Here is a 4,928-nt window from a genome sequence, read left to right on the forward strand (position 1 = left end):
AGGCAGAGCTCCAGCCGGTCAGATGAGCAGCTCCGAGGCTGAGAACAGATCATTCAGCTTTTCAAACCTCACCTTTTGCTGCCATTAATGCAGCCACAGCTGTTCTTGGTCTGAGGCACTGAAGAGAGTTCCAGGTGCTCATTTTATGGTGATGAATAATTAACTGGCAATTTTATAGAAGAAGAGTTGCTTGATGGCAAGCAGTCTGTCAAGTGCCCAGACTGCAGGAGAACCCTTTCAGAACAGAATCATGTGGCTCCTGTCTGCTTGAAAGCAAATTTTCTCCTCTGTGAGTGTGAAGAGTGCTGGAGCCTGGGAGTGTCTCTGAAGGTGGTGGCTGGTGGCTGGTGGCTCTGGCCAGCTCTGGTCCTGCTCCTCCCATGTTCTCATCGTGTGCTGACTCCGCAGTCACCACTCACCTGCAAAGCTGTAATGAGTGAAACCCGATAACTAAAGAGTGAAAGGGGAGAAACATTTCCAACTAAGATTATTTGACTCCTCAAAATCCACCCCCCTGCCCCATTCCATCTGCAATTGCTGTGGGGTCTCCAGGGCAGCGTGGATGGTTTGGGATGGGACCTGTCCAGCAGAGCTGTGGGACCAGGTCTGTGCTGGGGGGCAGGGGGCTGTGGCTCCTGGCCCTGGGGTGTGCAGGAGATGCCCCCTCCCTACTCTTGCCTGGGGAGAAGGGCTCTGGGAACTTGTCCTGCCATGCTACCAACAGCCAAGAAGTCAATGTGGTTTGGGCTCAGCATTCCATCTTCTCCTGGCTCTCTCGGTTTCTCTGAGCTAACGTGACTCACCCCAGCCTCCCCCCAGAATGAGGAGAAAGAGGTAGAAGCTTCCCCGAGGCAGAGGAGAGGAGAGCCAAGGTACTGAAGAGAGCAGGCAGCAGCTGTGTGGTTTTACAGAACAAAGCGATTTTAGGAGGATTCGGCTCACTCTTGTACCATAGTAATATCTCTTTGTGCCGCTGCTGCAGCTGCAGGGTGTGAGAAATGGGTTGTGGAAACCAAAACCCCTTCATCGGGTGCAGGAGCGAAGCCGTGGGTCTCATTTTGGTTCCTGCAGTTGGTTTCCATCTCCATGAGGAGATGTCTGGGCACAAGGTGGAAGGTGATAAAATTCAGCTGGGAGATAGTCAGCAGCCCCTGCCCCACGGCAGGGTGGGCAGGAGGGCTCACAGAGACATCCCAACTGTTTCTTCCCCGTGAGCTGGCACAGCCAAAGTCGGTAGCTGCAGTCTGGATGAGGGACTGAGGCTGAAAATTTTGGTTTTGTAGAGAAATAGCTGCTTCCCAAGGAAAACAAGATTAAAAAAAATAATTGAATGGGGTAAAATTTATTGTCCATAGCTAAAATTCCTAATTGGCATTGATTGCATTAGTGTCCTGGCTTTCGCTCAGGCTCCCAGTGAAACCCAGTGTTTCAGAGCACAAACACAACCCGCAGAACCCCCCTGGTCACTGCCTGAGAATGCTGCTGCTGTTCACAGATGGGTTTTGCAGCCATGTATTTCAAGGCTCATGTCATCCCTGTCTCCAGGGAGTCTTCACAAGCGTTTCAAGGCTTCTTATTTAACTTTTCATTTCAAATAACTTATCATCTTCTTCACTTATTAAAGCAACAGGGCTCTCAGTTCCCGTTTGAATGCTTGTAGCTGCTAGTAAGATCAGACTAGGGGTTTTTTTTTTGGTTATTTTTCAGAGACTTCAGAGCAGTTTTTAGTCTAGTGCATCTTCCCATCCTCCCAGAGGAGGTTTCTTCAAATTAAGGAAAAAAAAAAAGCCCAACAGAAGCTTCCACAGCAAATTACCCACCTCTGCCAATGGGACCTGTCTGAGAAGAGCCCGTCTGGCTTTTTCTCCTGGTTTTGGGTGCTCTGCAAAGGGAAAATCCCCAGCGCTCCCTGAACCTGGCAGCGCTCGTTCCCAGCTCCTGATGGCCTGTGGTCAGCAGCTGCTGCGTGGCCGATAATTGCCGCCTCTGCATGGCTCATCTCCGCCGTATCAATCAAATCTTCCTCATCGGGAGCAAATCTTTGGGGTCAGCGTAGGTCAGATTTCACATCCTGAGCTGATAGCCTGTCCCTCGGTTAGTCTGCCGTGTTTTTACTTTACAGCCATTTGATAGCGACAGGAAATAGGAAATCACACGGCATTTTAGAATATAATTCTGTGCTTTGTCACTGCTGAGAATTATGTGCCTCTAATCCACCGGAGCGTTTTGCTGTGGATGACCTGTACGTACCACAGCTGATCTCTGCGGCGTGTCTGGCACACTGAATTAGAAATAATTGCAGACACATTAGAGAAGTCACGGAAAACCTGTGCCGACCTTTGTAAAGGGACTGGCCAGGGCTGGTTCCTGCTCGTGGTTTGGGAAGTTCCCCTCTCCCGGGAAGGGATGCGCCCAGCCAGACGGCTCCCCAGGAAAGGGGCCAAAAGGGTCCCTCGGAGCCAAGCTCCCTCTCGGAAATGGTGCTGCACATCTAGTGCAAAGGTGCTGCTTTGGCAGGAAATTGTGATAACTTGTACACATCCCCTTCCCCAGAGACCCTGGAACACCTGAGCGGGGTGAACAGATGTAAACTCCCCGAGAAGAAATCTGATAGAGAGGCGTTTTCTCTGACACAGGATCCTGCTGAGATGAGCAGGGCTGCAGGCAGCCGAGACAAATGGTGGCGGATGGGTTCAGCCTCCCCGGCCCCTCCGAGGATGGAGAGTGGCCGTGGGCCAGCGCTGGCGGTCACAGGCATCTGCTGGCAAAGGGTCGTGCTCCTCTTCAAGGACAAAAGGTTGTGCGGACTTGCTTTCTTTTTGCAACTCCAAATTAGCGAACACACTCAAATGTATCTCAGCACAAAATACTATGAAGATTTGACTGGTTCCAGGCTGCAGAACTGGATGTTTCAGGTGTTCCAGGATAAACACACGGGGTGCTGCACGTGGCTCCTGTTAGTTCCATTTACAAAATCTGCTCCATGACAATAGGACGTTTGGATCACAAGGTCACGTAGTTCTCACCACTCACTGTGGATATCCTTCCTTGCAGGGGGCTTTTATGTCGGTCTTCACTGTGGGAAGTCTGGTCCAGCGCACCCAGAGGAGTCATTGTCAGCTCCCGACTCGAGCATCAGCATCGTGGGTAATACCCCACGGGTTGTCTGATCGTCTGTGCCATTCCTCTGTTTGCAAAATGTGAATTGTATCTCCCTGCCTCCCGGGAAAGCTGCGAGGACAAAAGCTCAAGTACCCATTCAGGGACATTTGCTTAAGTACCTTGGCAGACAGACAGCCTGTGCCCAGCATCTTTCTTTCATATTTTTCTGCACAAAGAGGATTTTTTTTTTCCTCTGTGGGGGGAAAAAAAAAAAAAAAAAAGAAGAAGCTGAAGCTGTACAGTGTCTGTTTACCTCGGGACAATCCATTCCCCCGAAAAGAAATCGGAGCACTTCACAGAGAACCTGAAAGTGATTAGTGAGGTTTAATTTGGAATGACCAAATAAACGGTGCGGTGCTCCCCCTCTCCCTGTTCAGCCGAGCATCTCCTCATTACGTGATTCATTTCTCTCTCTGTTTACTGATGCTGCTTCTCCCCAGCAGTAACCGGATACAAACTGCTCTCTTCTTCCCAGGCGGGTTCTTCACCGAAAGCCCAGCTGTGCTCTGGGAGAATGGGTGCTGGTGCTGGTGCAGCACCGGTTTGGACCAAAGGAAAGTGATGATCTCTCCAAGCGACAAGCAGGATCTGTAGGTGGAAATTGGTCCTGGGGCACAATTCGGAGCACTCAGAGCTTTATGTGCTGTAATTCTCGGCGATGTGGAGGCAAGACCTGGTGGGAGAGTGGATGCAAATGAGTATGAAAGGAGTGATACACGGTTTCTGGGGGTGTTCAGCTGGTGCCAGCGAGGATGTAATACCCACTCAGCTCCTTTGCAGAAGCAGAATCCCATTTCAGTTCAAGATAATAGGCTGGGACAGGCTTTGTCTTTCCTTCAGAGCTTGTTCTGTATAATGCATTCTCTTAACAATGGGCTCTTCCCCCTCTGAAACCATCCAGGAGGCTGGCAGCACAAGGAGCCAGCAATTTCACGTGCATTTAGAGACAGTGCAAGGAAATTCATCTGTCTCCATGTCAGCCCTATTAGCTGGGAAGAAAGGTTTGCAGCAGATTTGCAGTGGTTCATGTGAGCTCCTGGCTAAGGGGGTTCTGCAGCACATCCCCCCCTTGGGGGGGGGTCTGACTCTGTGCAGTTCAGGTGGATGTGCTTGGAAAAGTGCATGTCTCCCTCTCTGCTTGACGCAGAGGAGCCAGCACAAGCGCGGGGTTATGGTGTGTGACAAATGTTGAGGTCTGCTGGAGGCAGCTCAGAATGTTTGTACGTGGATGATAATTGCCGCAGAACAGCATGTGATTGCTGAAGTGTTTGAACCTTCGACAGAATAGATCAGTTCTGCAAAGAACGCTCCAGTAGGAGACCAGAAAAGGAGCACGTAACCAGCAGCGAAGGCGCTGGCGGATGGATGCCTGCGTGTCTCTGCAGCCTCTGCGATGCCCCGTGGAGGTGCTGTGGGCACATGCCCACCCAGGGCTCCCGAACACCCCAGGCTGCTGCGAGGGGCACGGGCACCCACCAGCCACACATCAGACAGGGCACGTGTATATGGATGTACATATCTGCACATGGTGGCATTCACCACAGAGCTCCTGGCAGCGGTTTCTGGCAGCCTGCAACTCCGGAACTGGCTGCCGTTTCTCCTTGGGTCCTCAAGCATGCCGCAGTCCTCCACCTGTACGGCTCTGTGCCACGTGTTTGTGATTTGCCATCCCCCGGATAAAACCCTGACCAGGGGATCAGTATCTTCACAGCAGGAGCAATGAAGGGAAGAATGGAACGTCCCCCTCCCTGCTTGTGCCCTGGCCA

This window comes from Pterocles gutturalis, unplaced genomic scaffold (genome assembly GCF_000699245.1).
Source record: "Pterocles gutturalis isolate BGI_N339 unplaced genomic scaffold, ASM69924v1 scaffold29746, whole genome shotgun sequence".
Taxonomy (NCBI): Eukaryota; Metazoa; Chordata; class Aves; order Pterocliformes; family Pteroclidae; genus Pterocles; species Pterocles gutturalis.